At 38.3% G+C, this 27,281-nt stretch overlaps 1 protein-coding gene across 2 annotated transcripts in view; it reads right to left on the minus strand.

The window, feature by feature from the left end:
• SLC13A3 (solute carrier family 13 member 3) overlaps positions 1 to 17,960 on the minus strand; it is a 458,185-nt gene extending 440,225 nt beyond the window's left edge. For both annotated transcript variants that reach the window (XM_069952524.1, XM_069952518.1), the window contains exon 1: positions 17,587 to 17,960. The gene's annotated coding sequence lies outside the window, so the exon portion shown is untranslated. The remainder of the gene's footprint in view (positions 1 to 17,586) is intronic.
• Between the last annotated feature and the right edge of the window lie 9,321 nt (positions 17,961 to 27,281).

A 27,281-nucleotide genomic window follows, 5' to 3' on the forward strand; every position in this document is an offset into this window, starting at 1 on the left:
TACCCATCGTTGTACCCTCGCCCTGCACATACCATTTGTCATTGAATGAAGAGCAGCGCGTCACAAACAAAATCTACAAAATCTTTGTTTTTTTCTGTCTGTTCTAGCAATTGCCATATAACTGCCAACCCTTTTTGATGTGGAATACGAGTATACAGGCTTTCCACATTAATGGTGCCTAGTATAGCTCCCTCTGGCCATTGTATGTCCCTTAATGTCATCAGAAATTCATTAGTGTCTTTTACTAGTGTAGGTACACCTTTAAGGAGAGGCTTTAATAGCCACTCCAGGTATTGAGACAGTGGTTCTGTGATGGAATCTATAGCTGCTACTATGGGACGTCCTGGGGGTGGATTTATGCCTTTTGCAGCTTTGGCACATGGTACCATACGGCATTCTTAGGATGAGAGGGTAGTAGTTTTTCAGCAATATTTTTGGATAGAACATTTTTTTCTACATATATACGCAGAGGAGTTTGTAGCTTCCTTTGTACCTTTGGGATGGGGTTCTCTTTTAGTTTTGTATATGTGTTTGTGTCGCTTAATTGTCGCCTTCCTTCTGCCTCATAGTCTTTTCTCCACATAATTACTAGGTTTCCCCCTTTATCGGCTTTTTTGCATATTATTTCTTTATGTTCTTTTAGCCATTCCAGGGCTTTTTTCTCTTGTGGTGTTATATTCTCGGGGTCCTGTGGGTAGATTAGAGCTCTTACCTGTTCAGTTACTTTGTGCTAAAAAAGGTCTAGATTGCTGCCCTGATTAACCTGGGGGGAGAAAGTGCTTTTGACTCCTCCTGAAAAAAACTCTAACTTATTATTTACATCATACAATTCATTACTGTCTGCCAGGTCTAATAACGTGGTTACTCCTTGTCTATCTTGTTCATTTTCTATACCAGCTAAATAGAAGCCTAAAGACCCTATCTCAACTGGCTTGTCTCCCTCTTTCTCTTCTTTTTTCCTGTTCGGAATAGTGTTACAAGAAAAAAACTTCTTTAGGTTTAGTTTTCTTATGCTTTTAAACATGTCAATTTGAAAATCCGTCATATTAAACTCAGTTCAGCTAAGTTCAAGATCGGTTAAATTTACTACTAAGGAGGGTTCAGTCTGTATGATCGTGTTCACATTGTCTATTTTTTCCACCACACTTGTTTCCGTTTTGTTCCTGTTCTTCTTGTTTCCTCTTCTTCTTCCAGGTCTGGTTTTTCTTTTCCTAAAGGGACAGACTCTCTTGATGTTGTTGCGATTTCCATTTTATTTTTGGGGTTTTTTTCCTTCCATTTTTTTATTTTTCTGTATATTTTGTTTCTCATCGTTTGAAGAAGTGTCCGACTCAGTCGTCCAGTAATCACTGTTTTTTTTCTTTTTTTTTTCTTTTTTTTCTCTGTAGAATCTTCGTCCTTCTTTTTTCTCAAAAGCCCGTCCTATCATGTAGTCGACTTTATCACGGATAAACTTGTCCTTTTTTTGTTCTTTTATTTCTGTTTGTAATTTTGTTAATTTTTCATCTAGTCTTTTTTGAAAGGCAGAGAAATCTTTTTCTTGCAGTCTTGTGCGTAATTCGATTTTGGTTTTTAGCAGTTCTGTTGTTACTAATTCATACTCTTTTTTTATTTCTTTTAATTATCAATTTCATTAGGTTTAGCGAGTGTGTCTGATGTAATTCTTTCCACTCATTAACAAATTGCACATCAAGTAGAGTCGAGTAGTGCCGACCCCTACACCTCTATTATTGACTTTGCACTAATATGTATTTTTCTATTTAAATCAGGAAAGAATGAATATTATGTAATTACACAAATGTTTTATAGGGTTATTGAGTAAGGGGCTTTGTACATCATCATCTTGCTGTACATCAAATAGCAATAATCTCATTGTAAGAGAAACATCAGGACTGGGAACTACACAGACTGTATTGTCTAACCAAACGGAATTTCCTTTAAGCAAACTATAATTACAATTTACTACTCAACTAACATACAGTATAACCCGTATAGTAAAATAAACGTTAGTATTTCCATTCCAGGAATATATTATCACATATGTGACTTTTCCTAGGTAGCCAATTAGAAGAAAGAATTTGCAAGGTGACGGACATTTGGATCAGACGCAAGAAGGGAATCCAAGGACAGGTAATTAATATTATTATTAATTACTGATAACTATCAGGCTAGACTCTAGGTCTAGTCCTGCATAGGTGTGATGATATGTTCCTGGTCCATGGAGATATATGTTTTGTAATGACATATATCTTCCATTGATGTTTAATATAATAACACAAACATTTAGGAAGAGAAACGTGGCATATATTTGCCGCATATCTCTCATCACATTAGTATAATATTTTATATACTCTCACATACAACAGGAAACTATACCACCGAGTAGCAATAGTCCGCTCTGTATCACCAAGTAGTCATAACCCCATTTTTGGTTTAGAAATATTACTATTCCACCCTGTACCTCCAAATAGTTATATTCCCCATCCTTTGCCCAAAAATAATAATATTGCACCCTAGGCCCCCAAGTAGTTATAATCCCCATACTGTGCCCACAAATATGAATAATATCTCACTCTGTGCCTCCAAATATTTACATACCTGGTCGTATGCCCATAAATATAAAAAATATTTTACCCCTTGCCCCCAAGTAGTTATAATCTGCATGCTGTGCTCACAAATATTAATATCCCACCATGTGTTCCAAGTATATATAACCCCGCCATTTTCCCACTATTGCCAATAATATTCCACCTTGTGCGCCTAAACAGATATAATCCCGCCCTGTGTCTACAAATATTAATAATATCCAATATTGTGCCTTCAAATAGCTATCCCCATTCTCTTCTCACAAATATTAATTTATTTCCTACCGTCTGCCCCAAGAAGTTATAATCCCAGTCCTTTATCCACAAATATTATCCCTCCCAAAATAGTTATAATTCCACTTCAGTGTCCACAAATATTAACAATATTGCACCATGTGCCCCCAAATTTGTTAAAATCCCCCATTTGCAGAAAAATATTACCAATATGCCACCCTGTACCCCCAAATAGTTATAATCTCTGTCCTTTGTCCACATATATGAACAAGACAACACTGTGCCCCTAAGTAAATATACTGTAATTCTTGACCACAAATATTAATAATATCCAACCCTGTGCTTCCAAGTTTTTACATACCCGGTCCTGTACCCATAAATATTAATAATATCCCACTCTTTGCCCCCAAATACTTATAATCCCTGCCCTGTGTCCACAAATATAAAGAATTTACTACTGTTTGCCCCGAAATAGATATAATCACCACCTTTTGTCCAAATATATAAATAAAATCCCACCCTGTGTCTCCAAGAAGTTATAATCTCTGCCAATTGCCCCAAAATATAAAAAATATCCCACCCTCTGCTCCCAAGAAGTAGTAATCCCCATCTTGTGTCCACAAATATTAATATTACCCCACCCTGTGCCTCTAAATAGTTATTAGTAGTTAAAATCCCTGTCCTGTGTCTACAAATGTCAATAATATCCCACCATGTGCCTCCAATTAGTTATTATTTTCTTCCTTTATCCAAAGATAATAATAATATCCCACTCTGTCCCCCCAAGTACTGATAATCCCCCTCCTGTCCCCCCGAGTAGTGATAGTCCTGCCTTATGTGGCCCCAATATACATAGAATCCTCACCTCCTGTGCCCCCAAGTAGGTAATAAGGGTGTCTATAATAAAATAATCAGGGTGGCCTCACTGTATAAACAATGACACAATAGAATATTCTGGCCATAAAAGGACGCCCTTAGAGTGTTATCTATACTGTATATTGGGGATCTCCATTCCAGGAATATATTATCACACCTGTGACTTTTTCTAGGTAGCCGATTAGAAGAAAGAAATTGCAAAGTGACGGACATTCAGATCTGACGCTGGAAAGCAATCGCAGGACAGGTAATTAATATTATTATTAATTACTGATAAATATCAGGCTAGACTCTAGGTCTAGACCTGCATAGGTGTGATGATATATTCCTGGTCCATGGAGATATATGTTTTGTAATGACATATATCTTCAATGGACGTTCAATATAATAACACAAACATTTAAGAAGAAAAACGTGGCATATATTTGCCGCATATCTTTCAGCACATTAGTACAATATTTTATATGCTCTCACATACAACAGGACACTATACACCTGAGTAGCAATAGTCCGTTCTGTATCACCAAGTAGTCATAACTCCATTTTTGGTTCAATATTACTATTCCACCCTGTACCTCCAAATAGTTATATTCCCCATCCTTTGCCCAAAAATAATAATATTGCACCCTGAGCCCCAAGTAGTTATAATCCCCTGTGCCCGCGAATATCAATATCATCGCACCTTGTCCACCTAAATAGCTAAAATCCCCACCCTGTGCCCAAAAATATTAATATTATCCAAAACTGTGCCCCAAAATAGTAATAATCCTGTACTGTGCCCACAAATATTATTTATATCCCACCCTGTGCCCCAAGTAGTTATTATCCCCGCCCTGTGTCCACAAATATCAATAATATTCCACTCTGTTCCTACAAGTATTCACATACCTGGTCCTATGCCCATAAATATTAAAAATATTCCACCCCTTTGCCCCCAAGTAGTTATAATCTGCATGCTGTGCCCACAAATATCCTACCATGTACCCCAAGTATATATAACCCCACCATTTTCCCACAATTACCAATAATATCCCACCTTGGGCACCTAAACAGATATAATCCAGCCCTGTGTCTACAAATATTAATGATATCCAGTATTGTGCTCTCAAATAGTTATAATCTCCATCCTCTTCTCGCAAATATTAATTAATTTCCTACCGTCTGCCCCCAAGAAGTTATAATCCCCGTCTTTTGTCCACAAATATTATCCCACCCAGAATAGTTATAATCCCCCTTCAGTGTCCACAAATATTAACAATATTGCACCATGTGCCCCCAAATTTGTTATAATCCCAATCCTGTGTCTACATATATTAATAATATCCCCCTGCGCATCTAAGTATTTATAATCTCCACCATTTGCACAAAAATATTACCAATATGCCACCCTGTACCCCCAAGAAGTTATAATCCCCGTCCTTTGTCCACATATATGAACAAGACAACACTCTGTGCCCCTAAGTAAATATACTGTAATTCTCGCCCTGTGTCCATAAATATTAATAAGATCCAACCCTGTGCTTCCAAGTTTGTACATACCCGGTCCTGTGCCCATAAATATTAATAATATCCCACTCTTTGCCCCCAAATACTTATAATCCCTGCCCTGTGTCCACAAATATAAAGAATATACTACTGTTTGCCCCGAAATAGTTATAATTACCACCTTCTGTCCAAATATATTAATAAAATCCCACCCTGTGACTCTAAGTAGTTATAATCTCTGCCAATTGCCCAAAAATATTAAAAATATCCCACCCTCTGCTCCCAAGAAGTTGTAATCCCCATTCCGTGTCCACAAATATTAATAATACCCCACCCTGTGCCTCTTAATAGTTATAAGTAGTTAAGATCCCTGTCCTGTGTCTACAAATGTCAATAATATCCCACCATGTGCCCTCAAATAGTTATTTTCTTCCTGTGTCCAAAAATAATAATAATATCTCACCCTGTGCCCCAAGTACTGATAATCCCCCTCCTGCCCCCCAGAGTAGTGATAGTCCTGCTTTATGTGGTCCCAATATAGATATAATCCTCCCCTCCTGTGCCCCCAAGTAGGTAATAAGGATGTCTATAATAAAATAGTCAGGTTGGCCTCACCGTGTAAGCAATGACACGATAGAATATTTTAGCCATAGAAAGACGCCCTTAGAGTGTTATCTATATATTAGTATCTCCATTCCAGGAATATATTATCACACCTGTAACTTTTCCTAGGATGCCGATTAGAAGAAAGAAAGTGATGGACATTTGGATCAGACGCTAGAATGTAATCACAGGACAGGTAAATAATATTACTATTAATTACTTATAACTATCAGGCTAGACTCTAGGTCTAGACCTGCATAGGTGTGATGATATGTTCCTAGTCCATAGAGATATATATTTGGTAATAACATATATCTTCAATGGACATTCTATAGGATAACACTAACATTTAGGAAGAGAAACGTGGCATATCTCTCATCATTAGTATAATATTATATATGCTCTCACATACACTAGGACACCATGCCCCCAAGTAGCAATAGTCCACCCTGTGTCCTTAATTGGTAAACCCCCCTTCCTGTGCCCCAAAAGACAAAAGAGCTATAATTCCATAATTCTCCCCTCCTTTGCCCAAGTATGGATAATCCTCCTCCATCTGCCCCCCAAGTATTGATAATCCTCCTCCATGTGCCCCCCAAGCAGTAATAACACCCCATCCTGTGCCCCTATTTCCTATTAGATAAATTTGTTCAGCAATGTCTCTTTCTTTCTCTAATTACCACCGAAAACCCATATTCCTATGTTTAATAGCTTTTGTTTCTTAGAATATTTAATTAGAATATCGTATAGATAGCGGATTTTATTCAGTTTAGTCTTATTTCTGATAAAGGTCTCTATTGTATATGGATATGTATATTTTATAAAACATATAGAGGCACTCTGTTCTGGAGGGAGGGAATTAAAACAATTACGTCTACTGTTTTTCTTATTTACCCCTTATCTTACCACTGTGACTGTATAATTACTATAAGTGTACCAATGCTATAACACCTTTACCCCCTAACCCCATCCTCTTCCTTCCCTCTCTTTCCCTGCCCCCTTTTACCTTTTTCACTTTACTTTATGTGGTTGGCAACAATTAAATGATGTTGAAAACCTCGAGTATAGTGCTAGAAATATACAGATAAGTTGTCTTATTTGTCTATCATTTTATACAAATACTTATATGTAAGGCTCTATTTTTCTTCTTTCCATTATGTCTATAGACTGCTAAAACTATTGTTATGTTATGGAAGATTTTCAGTAAACATAAGGTTTGAGGGGGAAGAAAAAAATTCTGTGTCCCACACTATTATAATGCCACCTCCTTGCCCCCAAGTTATGAAAAATGCCACCTTTTTACCTTTTTAGTAGCAATAATCTCCCATCTTGTGTCCCAAAAGTAGAAATAAACCCCACTCCTGTGCCCCCAAAAAACTAATTTTCCCATTTCTTTTCCCTGTGTAGTAATAACTCCAGAAGTGTAGGTAAGATTCATTGGGTCTCATAGTAAAAAAAAAAACTGTACCCCCCCCAGCACAAAACATAGCTATATATATATATATATATATATATATATATATATATATATATATATACTTTTTGATGTGTCCAAAGGCAAAATCCTATAGTTATAATCCCCATCCTGTGTCCACAAATATTAATATTATCCCAGCCTTTGCCTCCAAGTATTTACATTACCTTATGCTGATAAATATTAAGAATATTCCACCCTTTGCCCCCCGAGTAGTTATAATCTCCAGCCTGTGCCTACAAATATTAATATCCAACCATGTGCCCCCAAGTAGTTATAATCCCCATCCTGTTCCTAGAAATAATAATATCACACCATGTGACCCTAAATAGTTATAATCCCTGCTGTAAGGCCAAAAATATTAGTAATATCTAAAGCTGTGCCCAAAAATACTTATAATCCTCTACTGTGCCCACAAATATTAGTTATATGTTACCCCGTGTTCCCAAGAAGTTTATAATCCCCGCTCTGTGTCCATTTATATTAAGAATATCACACAGTGCGCCCCAAAATAGTTATAATCCCGCCCTGTGTCCACAAATATGGATAATATACCGCTCTTTACCTTCACGTATTTACAAACCCAGTCCCGTGCCCTATCTATCTATCCCACCCTGTGGCCCAAGTTGTAATCCTCCCCCCTTTTTCCACAATTATCAATAATATCATCCCCCCCCTTTTGTGCCTTAATAGATATAATCCCCATACTGTGCCCACAAATGTTAATATTATTCAACCCTTTGACCTTAAAGTAGTTATTATCCCTGTCCTGTGTCCACAAATATTAATATCTTCCCAATTTGTGCCCTAAATATTTATAATCCCCCTTCTGTGCCCACAAATATCAACAATATCCCAACCTGTGCCCCCAAGTATTTATAATCCCGCCCTGTGTCAAGTTTTTTTAATCCCGCCCTGTGCCCTTAAATTTTTATAATCCCGCCCTGTGCCCTTAAATTTTTATAATCCCGCCCTGTGCCCTTAAATTTCTATAATCCCGCCCTGTGTCCTTAAATTTTTATAATCCCGCCCTGTGCCACCAAGTATTTATAAACCCGTCCTGTGGCCATATACTGTACATTAAGAATATCACACTGTGTGTCCTAAAATAATTATAATCCCCGCCCTGTCCTTACAAATATTAATAATATCTCACTCGTGCCCCCAAGTAGTTAAAATCCTTGCTCTGGGTCCAAAAATAACAACAATATCCCATCCTGTACCCCCAAGTAGTTATAATCTCCACCATTTACCCACAATTACTTAGAATATCCCACCCTGTGCCCCAAGTAAATATGATTCTGACCTGTGTCTTCAAATATTAACAATATCCCACCCTATGCTCCCAAGTATTGATAATCCCCGTTCTGTGTCCAAAAGTATTAAAAATATCCCACCCTGTGTAGATATAATCCACCTCCCGTGCCCCAAGTAATAAGTGGTCTATAAAAAAATAGTCAGGGTGGCTTCACTGTATAAGCAATGACACAATAGAATATTCTGGTCATAGAAAGACGCCCTTAGAGTGTTATTTATATATTGGGATCTCCATTCCAGGAATATATTATCACACCTGTAACTTTTCCTAGGTAGCCGATTAGAAGAAAGAAATTGCAAAGTGACGGATATTCAGATCTGCCGGAAGGAGGGAATCGCTGGACAGGTAATTAATATTATTATTATTAATTACTGATAACTATCAGGCTAGACTCTAGGTCTAGACCTGCATAGGTGTGATGATATGTTCCTGGTCCATGGAGATACATGTTTTGTAATGACATATATCTTCAATGGACGTTCAATATAATAACACAAACATTTAGGAAGAGAAACGTGGCATATCTTTGCCAAATATCTCTCAACATATTAGTATATTATTATATATACTCTCACATACACCAGGACACTATACCCCGAGTAGCAATAGTCCGCTCTGTATCACAAAGTAGTCATAACCCATTTTTGGTTCATAAATATTACTATCCTACCCTGTGCCTCCAAATAGTTATATTCCCCATCTTTGCCCAAAAATAATAATATTGCACCCTGTGCCCCAAGTAGTTATAATTCCCACCCAGTGCCCATGAATATCAATATCATCCCACCTTGTCCACCTAAATAGTTATAATCCCTACCCTGTACCCAAAAATATTAATATTATCCAAAACTGTGCCCCAAAATAATAATAATCCCGTACTGTGCCCACAAATATTAATTTTATCCCACTCTGTGCCCCCAAGTAGTTATAATCCCCATACTGTGCCCACAAATATCAATAATATCCCAATCTAAGCCTCCAAGTATTTACATACCTGTTCCTATGCCCATAAATATTAAACATCCTCCACCCCTTGCCCACAAGTAGTTATAATCTGCATTCTGTGCCCACAAATACTAATATCCCACCATGTGCCCCAAGTATATATAACCCCGCCATTTTCCCACAATTACCAATAATAACCCACCTTGTGCGCCTAAACAGATATAATCCCGCCCTGTGTCTACAAATATTACTAATATCCAATATTCTGCCCTAAAATAGTTATAATCTCCATCCTCTTCACACAAATATTAATCATTTCCTACCGTCTGCCCCCAAGAAGTTATAATCCTCGTCCTTTGTCCACAAATGTTATCCCACCCAAAATTGTTATAATCCCCCTTCAGTGTCCACAAATAGTAACAATATTGCACCATGTGCCCCCAAGTTTGTAATAATCCCAGTCCTGTGTCTACATATATTAATAATATCCCCCTGTGCATCTAAGTATTTATAATCTCCACCATTTGCACAAAAATATTACCAATTTGCCACCCTGTACCCCAAGTAGTTATAATCCCTGTCCTTTGTCCACATATATGAACAAGACAACACTCTTTTCCCCTAAGTAAATATACTGTAATTCTCGCCCTGTGCCCACAAATATTAATAATATCCAAAGCCGTGCTTCCAAGTTTTTACATACCCGGTCCTGTGCCAATAAATATTAATAATATCCCACGCTTTGCCTCCAAGTACTTATAATCTCTGCCCTGTGTCCACAAATATAAAGAATATACTACTGTTATTCACGAAATAGTTATAATCACCACCTTCTGTCCAAATATACCAATAAAATCCCACCACATAACTCCAAGTAGTTATAATCTCTGCCAATTGCCCAAAAATATAAAAAATATCCCACCCTCTGCACCGAAGAAAATGTAATCCCCATCCTGTGTCCACAAATATTAATATTATCCTACCCTGTGCCTTTAAATAGTTATTAGTAGTAAAGATCCCTTTCCTGTGTCTACAAATGTCAATAATATCCCACCATGTGCCTCCAATTAGTCATTATTTTCTTCCTTTGTCCAAAAAAATAAATAAATAATAATAATAATAATAATTAATAAAAAAAAAAAAATAATAATAATAATAATAATAATAATAATAATAATAATAATAATATCCAACCCTATACCCCCAGTTACTGATAATCCCCCTCCCCAGAGTAGTCATAGTCCTGCCTCATGTGGCCCCAGTGTAGATAAAATCCCCACCTCTAGTGGGGATAGTCAGGGTCACCTCTCTGTATAGGCAACGACACGATAGAATATTCTGCCCATAGAAAGACGCCCTTAGAGTGTTATCTGTATATTGGGATCTCCATTCCAGGAATATATTATCACACCTGTGACTTTTCCTAGGTAGCCGATTAGAAGAAAGAAAGTGACGGACATTCGGAGCAGAGGGAATCGCAGGACAGGTAATTAATATTATTATTAATTACTGATAACTATCAGGCTAGACTCTAGGTCTAGACCTGCATAGGTGTGATGATATGTTCCTGGTCCATAGAGATATATGTTTTGTAATGACATATCTTCAATGGACGTTCAATATAATAGCACTAAAGGAAGAGAAACGTGACATATCTTTGCCGCATATCTCTGATCACGTTAGTATATTATATATGCTCTCACATACACTAGGACAATATTCCTCTAAGAAGTCATGATCCTTATTTTATGTCCATAAATATTAATATCCCACTCTGTGCCCCCAAGTAAATATAATCCCTGCCATGTGTCTACAAATATTAATAATATTTAACCCTGTGCCTCTAAGTATATACATGCCCGGTCCTATGCCCATAAATATGAAGAATATCAAACCCTTTGCCCTAAAATAGTTATAATCTATATTCTTTGCCCACAAATAATATTATTATCCCACCCTGTGCCCACAAGTAGTTATTATCCCCGCCCTGTGCCTCAAAATATTAATATTGAACAATGTGCACCTAAATAGTTGTAATCCCTTCTCTGAGCCCAAAAATATTAATAATATCCCAACACTGTGCCCAAAAATACTTAAATTCCTCGTAATGTGCCCACAAATATTAATTATATCCCAACCTGTGCCCCCAAGTAGTTATAATTCCTGTCGTTAGTCCACATATATTAATAATATCTCACTTTGTGCTCCCAAGTGTATAATCCCTGCCCTTTTTCCACAATTACTAATATCAGCCCACCTTTTGCACCTAAATATGTATAATCCACATCCTGTGTGTCAGGAACCGGACAGCAAGACAAGACAAGACAGTGAGCCCTAAGCTTAGCTCCGCCCACTTTCCTCTACCTATTTGCCACAATCCGCCCTAAGATGGCGGCGAGCAACTTGGCGGCGGTCCCTGCACTGGCTAGGTGGAACACAAAGACAAGACAGACAGACAAAACACAATGAAGAATAGTAAACAGTCCGGGTCACAACAATCGGGCAGCAAAAGTACAAAATCACAATCCTATAAACATAGTCAAAGTCCAGGCAATATAGTCAAGGGCAGGCGGCAAGAAAGGGAGGTCAAGGAATAAGGCAAAGATCAGGGATAGCAAATACACAGAAGATACAAGCGGGCAGAGACTAATGGTGCGTTTACACAGACAGATTTATCTGACAGATCTTTGAAGCCCAAACCAGGAACAGACTATAAACAGGGATCAGATCATAAAGGAAAGACTGGGATCTATCCTCTTTTCAAATCCATTCCTAGCTTTGGCTTCCAAAATCTGTCAGATAAATCTGTCTGTGTAAATGCACCCTAAGTCAATAACCAGCAATAAGTGCACAGACTGAGGTTTGTTATATAGGAGGCAAGGGCTCTGGTCCAGAACGTAATTAGACCATCCCCCTGATCTCCAAGCACAGACACCTGAGAACAAGACAGATCCACTGGCAGGATGACCTGTCAGTCACAGCAGAACCAGAACACAGATTAACCATGACATGGCCAGACAGAACTCAGCAGGTGAAGTCGGGTGTGTCTCCCAACCCAGGTGAGCAATAAACCAGAGTTCACACACAGCAAAACAAAACACAGAAACAGGATACAAGAAAATCAGTGCCTTCTCGGCCGAACAGCATGAGCAGAGGGGCGCATAATGCTCCGCAGAGATACCATCCTGACACTGTGCCCAGAAATATTATCCCACCCAGTGCCACAAAAAGTCACAATCCCCGTCTTGTCAATAAATGTTATTAATATTATCCCGCCTTATATCCCAAGTAGTTATAATCCCCCTCCTGTGCCAAAATATATTAATAATATCCCCTCTGCCCCTAAGTAATTATAATTCCTGCATTATTTCACAATTATCAATAATATCATCCAATCCACTTAAATAGATATAATCTCTGCCCTGTGTCTACAAATATTAATAATATCCAATACTGTGCCCTCAAATAGTTACAATCTCCAACCTGTTCCCACAAATATTAATAATTTCTTACCCTGTGTCCCCAAGTATTTATAATCTGCCTCCTCTGGCAAAATATTTTAATAATATCCCCCTGTGCCTCTACCTAGGTTTAATCTCTGCCATTTCCCCCAAATTATTAACAATATCCCACCTTGTGTCCGCAAGTAGTTTTAATCTTCATTCTGTGTCCAAAAATATTAATAAGATCCAACTCTTTGCCCGTAAGAAGTTAAAATCCCTGCACACTGTATCCACAAATTAGGAATATCCCTTAAGTAGTTAATCCCAATCCTGTGTCCAAAAATATTAATAAAATCCCACCCTGTGCCCCCAAGTAGTTATTATCCCCATCCTGTAAACACAAATATTAATATTGCACCCTGTGCCTCTAAGTAGTTATAGTCCCCACCCTGTGACCACAAATATTTATTATATCCCACCCTGTGCCCTTAAATGGTTAAAATCCCTTTCCTGTCTCCACAAATATTAATAATATCCCACTTTTTGCCCCCCAAGTAGTTATATTCTCCACCCTGTGCCCACAAATATTAATATCCCACTCTGTACTCCTCCAAGTATTTTACAATCCCCGCCCTGTGTCCACATATATTAAGAATATCCCACCGTGTGCCCCGAAATAGTTATAATCCCCGTCCTGTGTCCAAAAATATTAATATCCCATCCTGTACCCCAAGTTATTATATTCTTCGCCATTTGCCCATAAATCCTGTGCCCTGTCCTGTGTCCACAAATATTAATAACATCCCACCCTGTAATCCCATGTAGTTATAATTCCCTATCCCTATCCTAGACCTATTCTGTGCCCTAAATAGTTATGATCCCTGCCCTGTGCCCAAAAATAATGATAATAGCCAAAACTGTGCCCCAAATTGTTATAATTTCTGTACTGTGTCCACAAATATTTATAATACCCTACCCTGTGCTTCTAAATAGTTATTATTCTCTTCCTGTATCCACAAATAATAATTATAATATCCAAACCAATGTGGAATATTCCACCCTTTGCCCCAAAGTAGTTATAATCTCCATCCTGTTCTCACAAATACTAATATCCCACCATGTGCCCTAAGTAGTTATAATCCCTGCAATTTTTCCAGAAATATCAATAATATCATCCCACTTTATGCCTGAAATAGTTATAATACCCCTCCTGTGCCCACAAGTATTAATAATATCCAATACTGTGCAATCAAATAGTTATAATCCCCATCCTTTTCCAACAAATCTTAATAATTAGTAGTAGTAATAGTCCCTGTCCTACGTCCTCAAATTGTACTATCCCACCATGTGCCCCCAAGTAGTTATAATCCCTGTCCTGTGTCTACAAATGTCAATAATATCGTACCCTGTGCCCCCAAGTACTGATAATCCCCCCCTGTCCCCAAGACTATTGATAATCCCACTTTATGTGGCCCCAATGTAGATATAATCCACCTCCCGTGCCCCCAGGTAGGTAATAAGGATGTCTATAATAAAATAGTCAGGGTGGCCCCACTGTATAAGCAATAAAACGATAGAATATTCTGGCCATAGAAAGACGCCCTTAGAGAGTTATCTATATATTGGGATCTCCATTCCAGGAATATATTATCACACCTGTGACTTTTCCTAGGAAGCCGACTAGAAGAAAGAAATGGCAGTGACGGACAATTACATCAGCCGCAAGAAAGGAATCGCAGGACAGGTAATTAATATTGTTATTACTGATAACTATCAGGCTAGACTCTAGGTCAAGACCTGCATAGGTGTGATGATATGTTCCTGGTCCATGGAGATATATGGTTTATAATTACATATATCTTTAATGGACGTTTAATATGATAACACTAACATTTAAGAAGAGAAACGTTGCATATCTTTGCCGCATATATCTGATTACATTAGTACTGTATAATATTATATATGCTCTCACATACGACTAGGGAACACACACACATAGGCTATGTTCACACAACGTCAAAATTAGAGAAAAGGTGGACGATTTTGATATTTAAAATAACGTCTGTTATTGCCGCAATTTAACTGACTGCAATGGCAATGCATTGAAGTCAATGGAAAGACGGATGTCCAATGCACACAATATATTGAATAACGGACCTTTTTACCACGGACATAAAAATAATAAACATGATCATTATTTTCGGACGTCTTCTGCAAACAGCAGATGTTTTTATTAGTTGTTCACACACAGTTTTTCTTTTGTCACCGTTCTTTCTCTGTTTGTATTATTAAATTCAATGAACTTTTCGATAAAGCCGCATCCAGAGGCCATTTAGTAACCCCAAACTAGAGTAATGTACCAGCAGAGTCATTGCACTAAGGGGAGGTCAGACAGGTAAATGATGTCCGTTATTTTAGACTCAAAATAATGGACGTCATTTTAAACAGCTGAAAAAACGTTGCATGAACAAAGCCACACACAGACAATTTGTTTTGCCCTCTTTAGAGACAGTTCCCTAAACTCACACCTCTTACTGACTACTCCTTATGCTATAAATCTTTCATGGACCGCTCATGATTTCCTCTCTTTTACAGACAAGGCCTTTCAGCATTCTGTCTCCAGTTTTTCAATAGAAAATCTGTGATCACATGATCACAGAATCTAAGAAAAATTGCCAGAAAAAAATTGCAAAAAACTGTTAGTAGTTTTTATATAGGTGTTCTTTATAGGGGGTTTTCAACCCTAAAATACGCAGTGCAAAATTCGTATTTGAGGGAAGCCTTAAAGGGGTACTCTAGCCCATTAAATATTTTTATATATTGCTGCCCCCCTGCTGCCATGTCCGAGGTGGACTTGTCTTAATACTGGGACTGAGTGGCTGTCACTGCTGAGACAATTCTGCCTCAGAAATGGCGGTGGGAGCACTCAGAACGGAACCAAAGACACCACAGAAGGACATCAGGGTGGCATGGTGAGGTAAGAATAGGCTGATTATTATGTTGTATATAAGAGTAGCAATAAAAAATTTGAAAACTAGAGCTAGTGACGTAACTGTACGCCCTTTTTGCCGTGCATTTCTGCTAAGGAATGACAGTTACGTACTGGGATGACAGGGGCACAGAAGTTGTGCCTGTGCCATCCGTGCTATTTCCCGACTGTCAGTGATGGCCGGTCACCCATCGCATCTGCCAAGACCTGGGCCAAGCCTGGATTGCAGCATCTATAGTGCAGAAAAGAGGGAGAATTCTCCCTCTGTACTTATCGGGGCTGTACGAAGTGATCGCACAGCCCCAATGGTTGCTATGACAACAGGAGGCTTCCCTGAGGCCTTCTGTATCATAGCACCAGAAACTGATCAGGCTCAGCCCTAAGACTATGACAGGCAAATTACAATAGGAAAATCTGCCTGTGATCAGGCAATTCGATATTGAAGTCTCCATAGAGAGACGGTAGAAATGTAAATGTAACATACACACAAATAAAAGTACAAATAAAGTACAAAACACATATTATCCCCATAGCTCCAATGCAATAATAAATGTAGGGAAAAAAATCCCATGATAAAAGCCACACAGAGACTGCAGAAAATTTAAAATTATAAAAATAATAATGTAGTCATTTTTTCCTGAAAAATTAGCAATTTTGCAAAAAAAAAAAAAAAAGAAAAAAATTATACATATATCGGCCAAAATTGACCACTGTCCTAAAGTACAATATGTCATGAGAAAACAGTCTCAATTGCATAGATAAGTTATAGCATCACAGAGGTCTAACCACATCAAGTGAGACAGGTCAGACTTCAAAAATCGCTCTGGTCCTTATGGCACTATCGTGACCGATTCTGAGGGGGTTAAAGAACCGTATAATCCCTTTAAGAGGATACCTTTCTTTTACTCATTTGGAATTCATCTAGAAAGAAGATCCCTCTAACCATGTTCCTTGAGAAGCTGTACTGTATATAGTCTCCCCTATACATAAAATCTTTAATGTTCTGTAGGAGCTGTAGTAGCTGCCTTAGGATTATCTAGCTCTACTGGAAAAAGAACCCTATATCTAAGGTGACCATAAGGCTGCGGTCACCCATACTGCATCCACTGCAGATGTTATAAAATATGATACATAATACCCCTGTCTCTATAGGATTTACAGTGCTGCTATTGACCTGCAGTACCTATAATCAGTCAGTAGGTGACACTGTACCCATAGATTTCTATTCATATGCAGAAAGTTTAGGATAATTTAATATTTTAGGTTACAGAGCATTGACTACAATTAGTTTGATTACTTTGAGGGACACAGGGATGTGCGGTCAGTATTTGGTGGTAAGAACCTGCTTTCTCTTCTCCTTTCTAGCAGAAGGGTCAGGGGAAAACAAATGCAGATGCCATAATCCAGGGGCCCAGTTTAGTCTTTGCTCTGGGGCCCCTCTATTCTAACTACATCAGTGTCAGCACAGATCTCTCCCCTGTCCTGGAGCTTTACTACAATGTATCTGCCTGCGGTGGGATGTGTCATTTATATTGTAGCAAAGTGTCAGCTGTGAGAAGAGTCTATTCCCACTAGCATCATGGCTGATGGATGGCAGTGACACCATTACTAGTAGCAGATTGTGCTATACTTACCACTGCAAATCTTCCATCCACCCATAAGAGTTACCATCTGTGTCCCAGTAAGAGAGCAGCACCATTGTGATAAACCACATAGAGAGGTAATAGCCAGACTGACTGTGATGGGAAAAGCTTATTGGAGTTACAGCAATCAGATATCAGACATGTCCAAGTGTAACTCTCAGGAGGGAGCGGCCATGTTGTCACTCTTTGCACTCATCCATAACCATGTACTGTATATATGACCATGACCACTAGGGGGCAGCAGAGCCAGGGGGCAGGATTAGGTCTGGACATCACCCTCTGGGTATAAGGTTTTCCTTCATTGATAATGATGAGATAATAAATCACACAGGGGAAGATGTAACAAGCCGTCTTATGGGAACAATGTCCGGTGTTGCCCATAGCAACCAATCACAGAGCAGCTTTCTAATATTCATGAGCTCTGGTAAAATGAAAGCTGAGCTGTGATTGGCTGCTATGGCAAACAAATAACTTTCCCACTGTAACTGATTGATAAATTTCCCCCATAGTATTATATATCAGAGAGTCCCATCCATGATGAATGGGTATGAGATGGACACCCAGGAGCCCAGTTATCAGAGCTCTGTCCTGTAACAAGCCAGGCACCTGTGTGACCATCTCATGACCAGGACAGATGTCATCCACTAGAAGGAAACAATAAAGGTTCCTATTACATGACAGCAAGCAGAGATCTTACACTGTGAGGAAATATATATAACATAACCCATAGTAATAGCAAAGCTGAGGAAGATGGCTGGAATTTCCGCCAATAACAAAATGGCACAATGCTAATAAATTTATAATAATAATAATAATAACAACAACAACAACAACAACAACAACAACAGCAATCAGTCCATATAGTGATATCATAATGTTTTGCACTTTCCACCAAACAGATGGCTTGCCCACACATGACTGCTGCAAGGTGGCTGTGATGTCATAATACTGTGCATATGTCACCAGTCAGAAAGCATTGTGATGTCATGATGGAATTTCCACCAATCAGGGCACAACACTGGCAGCATATATAGCTGCACACAGCTGCTCCTGCTCATTCTACACAGAGGCAGCAGCAGAAGAACAGCTAGGAGCAGCATCTAAGGAGGATCTGAGGGAGCAGCATAGCCTGATCCAGGGGGAACTGAGGGAGTAGCAGAGCCTGGCCAAGGAAAGAACTGAAGTTTTTAGTCCCTTCCTGAATGGGTCTCTGCTGCTCCTTCAGTTTCTTCTTGGACGAGGCTCTGTTGCTCTTGCCTCATCCAGGAGCCCAATCAAGGGAGGATCCAAAGGAGCAGCAGGGCCCCATACAGGGAGGAACTGGGGTTTCCAAAAAGGATTTTTATGAAAAGGTATTTATTTATAGCAAATGCATTATTACTGATATTTTACTGTTTATGGATGCCATTGAGGGGGGCTGTAAAGACCATCAATAGGCTCTATAGATGACATCAGTATTTTGCTATATGACATTCACATACATTTGGTTTGAGCCAAATAGTAAAATATGTTGTTTTTATTTTCTAACATGTTCCAATTATCTCATTATAGTTTTTTTTCATATAATTTTTAGTAAATTATTTTGAGGACGGCCATTTTGTCTGAGCTATATACATATTTTTTATATAAATCAGGAGAGAATGGATGTAATGTAACTATACAAATGTTTTATAGGATTATTGAGTACGGGGCTGTGCACATCATGTTGCTGTACAACAAATAGCAATAATCTCATTGTAAGAGAAACATCAGGACTGGGAACTACATAGACTGTATTGTCTAACCAAACGGAATTTCCTTTAAGAAAACTATAATTATAATTTACTACTCAACTCACATACATTATAACCCATATAGTAAAATACACATTAGTATTTCCATTCCAGCAATATATTATTACATCTGTGACTTTTCCTAGGTAGCCAATTAGAAGAAAGAATTTGCAAGGTGACGGACATTCGGATCAGACGCAAGAAGGGAATCGCAGGACAGGTAATTAATATTATTATTAATTACTGATAACTATCAGGCTAGACTCTAGGTCTAGTCCTGCATAGGTGTGATGATATGTTCCTGGTTCATGGAGATATATATTTGGTAATAACATATATTCAATGGACATTCTATAGGATAACACTAACATTTAGGAAGAGAAACACGGCATCTCTTTGCCGCATATCTCTCATCACATTAGTATAATATTATATATGCTCTCATATACACTAGGACACTATGCCCCCAAGTAGCAATAGTCCACCCTGCGTCCTTAGTTGGTAAACCCCCCCTCCTGTTCCCCAAAAGTCAAAAGAGCTATAATTCCATAATTTTCCCCTCCTTTGCCCAAGTATTGATAATCCTCCTGCATTTGGCCCCCAAGCAGTAATAACACCCCATCATGTGCCCCTATTTCCTACTAGATATATTTGTTCAGCAATGTCTCCTTCTTTCTATAATTACCACCGAAAACCCCTATTCCTATGTTTAATAGCTTTTGTTTCTTAGAATATTTAAGCCGGCCCATGTTATGGTTACTGGATTTTATTCAGTTTAGTCTAATTTCTGATAAAAGTCTCTATTGTATATGGATATGTATGTTTTATAAAACATATAGAGGCACTCTGGCCTGGAAGGGGTGAAGTATAGCGTTAGAAAGATACAGATAAGTTGTCTTATTTGTGTATCATTTTATACAAATACTTTTATGTAAGGCTCTATTTTTCTTCTTTCCATTATGTCTATTGACTGCTAAAACTATTGTTATGTTATGGAAGATTTTCAGTAAATATAAGGTTTGAGGGGGAAAAAAACCTTCTGTGTCCCACACTATTATAATGCCACCTCCTTGCCCCCAAATTATGAAAAATGCCCCCTCCTGTACCCCCAAGTAGTAATAATCTCCCATCTTGTGTCCCAAAAGAAGAAATAACCCCCACTCCTGTGTCCCCAAAAAACATTTTCCCATTTCTTTTCCCTAAGAAGCAATAACTCCAGGAGTGTAGCAAGGATTCCTTGGTTCCTATAGCAAAAAACTGTACCCTCCCCCCAGCACACAAAATCCTGTAGTTATCCCCATCCTGTGTCCACAAATATTAATAATATTCCAGCCTGTGCCTCCAAGTATTTACATTCCCTGTCCTATGCCCATAAATATTAAGAATATTCCACCCTTTGCCCCCCAAGTAGTTATAATCCCCACCCTGTTCCCACAAATATTATTAATATCCAATACTGTGACCTCAAATAGTTATAATCTCCATCCTGTTCCCACATATATTATTAATAATCATCCCACTTCTGTGTCCACAAATATTAAGAATATCCCACCCTGTGCCCCCAAGTATATATAATCCCATTCCTCTGTCTACAAAGATTAATAATATCTCACTCTGTGCTACCAAGTAGTTATAATCCCAATCCTGTGCACAAATGAATTAATAATATCCTCCCTGTGCTGTGCCCTAAAATTTTGACAATATGCCACCCTGTGCCCCCAGGTAGTTAAAATCCCTGTCCTGTTCCTAGAAATAATATCACACCCTGTGGCCCAAAATAGTTATAATCTCTGCTGTAAGGCCAAAAATATTAGTAATATTTAAAGCTGTGCCAAAAAATACTTATAATCCCCTACTGTGCCTACAAATATTAGTTATATCCCACCCTGTGTCCCCAAGTAGCTATAATCCCCGCTCTGTGTCCATTTATATTAAGAATATCACACTGTGTGCCACAAAGTAGTTATTATCCCTGCTCTGTGTCCACAAATATTAATATCATTCCAATTTGTGCACTAAATAGTTATAATCTTCCTTCTGTGCCCACAAATAACAACAATATCCCAACCTCTGCCCCCAAATTTTTATAATCCCGCCCTGTGCCCTCAAGTTTTTATAATCCAGTCCTGTGCCTCTCAAGTATATATAAACCCATCCTGTGGCCATATACTGTACATTAAAAATATCACACTGTGTGCCCTAAAATAATTATAGTCCCCACCCTGTCCTTACAAATATTAATAATATCTCACTCGTACCCCCAAGTAGTTATAATCCTTGCTCTGTGTCCACAAATAACAATATCCCATACTGTACCTCCAAGTAGTTATAATCTCCGCCATTTACCCACAAATACTTAGAATAACCCACCCTGTGCCTCAAGTAAATATAATTCTGGTCTGTGTCTACAAATATTAACAATATCCCACCCTGTGTAGATATAATCCACCTCCCGTGCCCCAAGTAATAAATTGTCTATAAAAAAATAGTCAGGGTTTCCTCACTGTATAAGCAATGACACAATAGAATATTCTGGCCATAGAAAGATGCCCTTAGTGTTATCTATATATTGGGATCTCCATTCCAGGAATATATTATCACACCTGTGACTTTTTCTAGGTAGCCGATTAGAAGAAAGAAATTGCAAAGTGACGGACATTCGGATCAGACGCAAGAAGGAAATCGGTGGAAAGGTAAAGAAGGAAATCGGTGGAAAGGTAATTAATATTATTAATTACTGATAACTATCAGGCTAGACTCTAGGTTTAGACCTGCATAGGTGTGATGATATGTTCCTGGTCTATGGAAATATATGTTTTGTAATGACATATATCTTCAATGGACGTTCAATATAATAACACAAACATTTAGAAAGAGAAACGTGGCATATCTTTGCCGCATATCTCTCATCACATTAGTATATTATTATATATGCTCTCACATACACCAGGACACTGTAACAGGACAAGTAGCAATAGTCCGCTATGTATCACCAAGTAGTCATAACCGCATTTTTGGTTCAGAAATATTACTATGCCACCCTGTATCTCCAAATAGTTATATTTCCCATCCTCTGCCCAAAATTAATAATATTGCACCCTGTGCCCCAAGTAGTTATAATCCCCACCCTGTGCCCACGAATATCAATATCATCGCACCTTGTCCGCCTAAATAGTTATAATCCCCACCCTTTGCTCAAAAATATTAATATTATCCAAAACTGTGCCCCAAAATAGTAATAGTCCCGTACTGTGCCCACAAATATTAATTATATTCCACCCCTTGCCCCCAAGTAGTTATAATCTGCATGCTGTGCCCACAAATATTAATATCCCACTATGTGCCCCAAGTATATATAACCGCGCCATTTCCCACAATTACCAATAATATCCCACCTTGTGCGCCTAAACAGATATAATCCCGCTCTGTGTCTACAAATATTAATACTATCCAATATTATACCCTCAGATAGTTATCTCCATTCTCACAAATATTAATTAATTTCCTACCATCTGCCCCAAGATGTTATAATCCCCGTCCTTTATCCACAAATATTATCCCTCCCAAAATAGTTATAATCCCCCTTCAGTGTCCACAAATATTAACAATATTGCACCATGTGCCCCCAAATTTGTTATAATCCCCCATTTGCACAAAAATATTACCAATATGCCACCCTGTACCCCCAAGTAGTTATAATCCCTGTCCTTTGTCCACATATATGAACAAGACAACACTCTGTGCCTCTAAGTAAATATACTTATGTCCACAAATATTAGTAATATGCAACCCTGTGCTTCCAAGTTTTTACATACCTGGTCCTGTGCCCATATTAATACTATCCCACTTTGCCCCCAAATACTTATAATCCCTGCCCTGTGTCCTCCACAAATATAAAGAATATACTACTGTTTGCCCCGAAATAGTTATAATCACCACCTTCTGTCCAAATATATTAATAAAATGCCACCCTGTGACTCAGAGTAGTTATAATCCCTGCCAATTGCCCAAAAATATTAAAAATATCCCACCCTCTGCTCCCAAGAATTTATAATACCTATCCTGTGTCCACAAATATTAATAATACCCCACCCTGTGCCTCTAAATAGTTATTAGTAGTTAAGATCCCTGTCCTGTGTCTACAAATGTCAATAAAATCCCACCATGCCTCCAATTATTTATTATTTTCTTCCTTTGTCCTAAAATAATAATATTATCCCACCCTGTGCCCCCAAGTACTGATAATCCCCCTCCTGTCCCCCCGAGTAGTGATAGTCCTGCTTTATGTGGCCCCAATATAGATATAATCCCTACCTCCCATGCCCCCATGTAGGTAATAAGGATGTCTATAATAAAATAGTCAAGGTTTCCTCACTATAAAAGCAATGACATGATAGAATATTCTGGCCATAGAAAGACGCCCTTAGAGTGTTATCTATACATTGGAATCTCCATTCCAGGAATATATTATCACACCTGTGACTTTTCCTAGGTAGCCGATTAGAAGAAAGAAATTGCAAAGTGACGGACATTCAGATCAGACACAAGAAAGGAATCGCAGGACAGGTAATTAATATTATTATTAATTACTGATAACTATCAGGCTAGACTCTAGGTCTAGAGCTGCATAGGTGTGATGATATGTTCCTGGTCCATGGAGATATATGTTTTGTAATGACATATATCTTCAATGGACGTTCAATTTAATAAGTCTAACATTTAGGAAGAGAAATGTGGCATATCTTTGCCGCATATCTCTGATCACATTAGTATAATATTAAATATGGTCTCATATCCACTAGGACACTATGCCCCCAAGAAGTCATAATCCCCATTTTTTGTCCACACATATTCATATCCCATTCTGTGCCCCCAAGTAGTTACTATCACCATGCTGTGGGCAGAAATATCAATATCATCCCACCTTTTGCCCCCAAATAGTCATTTACTACAAATATTAAGAATATCCAACCCATTGCCCTCCAAGTAGTTATAATCTCCCTCCTGTGCCAAAATATATTAATAATATCCCCTGTACCCCCAAAGTTAGTAGTTATCATCCTGTGCCCACAAATATTAATATTATTCCAACCTGGCACCCCAAGCAGTTATAATCCCAGCCCTGTGTCAACAAATATAAGGAATATGTCCCCAAGTAGTTAAACCCCATTCTGTGTCCAAAAATATTTATGAAATCCCACTCTGTAACCCCAATTTGTTATACCATTACCATTTTTCCAAAAATATTAAAAATATTTTACCTTGTGCCCCCAAGTAGTTATTATCCCCATCATGTGCCCACAAATATTAACATTGCATCATGTGCCCCTAAATAGTTGTAATCCTCGCCCTTTGCACAACAATATTAATAATATCCTAAACTGTGCCCCGAAATACTTAAATTCCCCGTACTTTGCCCACAAATATTGATTATGTCCCACCCTGTGCCCTCCATGTAGTTCTAATCCCTACCCTGTGTCCACAAGTTTTTACATACCTGGTCCTGTGTCCATAAATATTAATATTATCCAAATTTTGTGCCCCCAAGTATTTATAATCCCCACCCTGTGTCCACAAATAATTAATATCATCCCAGCTTGTTTCCTGAATAGTTATAATCTCCTTTCTGTGCCCACAGATATTAACAATATCCCAACCCTGTGCCCCCAAGTAGTTATAATCCGTGCCCTGTGCTCACAAATATTAAAACTATCCCACGTTATCCCCCAAGAAGTTAGAATTTCCGTCCTGTGCCCAAAAATTTTAATTATATCCCACCTTGTTACTCCATTTAGTTATTATCCATATCCTGCGCCCACAAATACTATTATTGTACCCCAAATAGTTATGGTCCCAACCCTATGTCCACAAATAATAATAATATCCAACCCTGTGCCCCCAAGTACTGATAATCCCCCTCCGGTATAAGCAATGACACAATAGAATATTCTGGCCATAGAAAGACGCCCTTAGAGTGTCACCTATATATTGGGATCTCCATTCCAGGAATATATTATCACACCTGTGACTTTTCCTAGGTAGCCGATTAGAAGAAAGAAATTGCAAAGTGACGGACATTCGGATCAGACGCAAGAAGGAAATCGGTGGAAAGGTAATTAATATTATTATTAATTACTGATAACTATCAGGCTAGACTCTAGGTCTAGACCTGCATAGGTGTGATGATATGTTCCTGGTCCATAGAGATATATGTTTTGTAATGACATATATCTTCAATGGACGTTTAATATGATAACACTAAAGGAAGAGAAACGTGGCATACCTTTGCCGCATAGCTCTGATCACGTTAGTATAATATTATATATGCTCTCACATACACTAGGACAATATGCCCCTAAGAAGTCATGATCCCTATTTTATGTCCATAAATATTATTATCCCACTCTGTGCCCCCAAGTAAATATAATCCCCACCATGTGTCTACAAATATTAATAATATTCCACCCTGTGCCTCTAAGTATATACATACCCGATCCTGTGCCCATCAATATAAAGAATATCCAACCCTTTGCCCTAAAATAGTTATAATCTATATTCTTTGCCCAAAAATAATACTATTATCCCACCTTGTGCCCACAAGTAGTTCTTAACCCTGCCCTGTGTCCACAAATATTAATATTGCACCCTGTGCCCCTAAATAGTTGTAGTCCCTTCGCTGAGCCCAAAAATATTAATAATATCCCACAATGTGCCCAAAATACTTAAATTCCCCGTACTGTGCCCACACATATTAATTTTGTCCTACCATGTGTCCCCAAGAAGTTATAATCCCCGCCCTCTGCAGACAAATATTAATCTGCCTCCAAGTTTTTACATACCCGGTCCTGTGCCCATAAACATTAATAATATCCAAAATTTTGCCCCCAAGTAGTTATAACTCCTGTCCTGTGTCCACAAATATAATTAATATTAACCCAACTTGTGTCCTAAATAGTTAGAATCTCCTTTCTGTGCCCACAGATATTAACAGTATCCCAACCTATGCCCCTAAGTAGTTATAATCCCTGTCATTAGTCCACAAATAATAATATCTCACTTTGTGCCCCCAAGTGTATATAATCCCAGGCCCCAAGTGTATATAATCCCAGGCCTATTTCTATAAAGATTGATAATATCCCACCCTGTGACCCTAAGTAGTAAATATTATCAATATCTTATCCTGTGCTCCCAAGTAGTTATGATCCCCGCCCTGTGCCCACAAATATAAAAAATTTCCCACCCTGTGCCCCCAAGTAGTTATAATCTTTACCATTTTCCCAAAAATATAACTATTGCCCCCTGTGCCCTCAAATAATTTTGCCCAAAAGTATTAATAATATTCAATATTCAAATAGTTATAATCCCCATCCTTTTCCAACAAATAGTAATGATTTCCTACCTTGTGCCCCCAAGTAGTTATAATCCCTGTTTGGTGCCCACAAATATTAAGAATATCCCACTCTGTGCCCCCAATAAATATAATCCCCACCCTGTGTCCACAAATTTTAATATCATCCTAACCTACAGTATGCCCCCAAGTAGTAATAGTCCCTGTCCTCCGTCCTCAAATTGTACTATCCCATCATGTGCCCCCAAGTAGTTATAATCCCTGTCCTGTGTCCACAAATGTCAATAATATCGTACCCTGTGCCCTCATGTACCGATAATCCCCCCCTGTCCCCCAGACTATTGATAATTTCACCTCATGTGGCCCCAATGTAGATATAATCCACCTCCCGTGCCCCCAGGTAGGTAATAAGGGTGTCTATAATAAAATAGTCAGGGTTTCTTCACTGTATAAGCAATAAAACGATAGAATATTCTGGTCATAGAAAGACGCCCTTAGAGTGTTATCTATATATTAGGATCTCCATTCCAGGAATATATTATCACACCTGTGACTTTTCCTAGGTA

Source organism: Dendropsophus ebraccatus, chromosome 14, assembly GCF_027789765.1.
Source record: "Dendropsophus ebraccatus isolate aDenEbr1 chromosome 14, aDenEbr1.pat, whole genome shotgun sequence".
Classification (NCBI taxonomy): domain Eukaryota; kingdom Metazoa; phylum Chordata; class Amphibia; order Anura; family Hylidae; genus Dendropsophus; species Dendropsophus ebraccatus.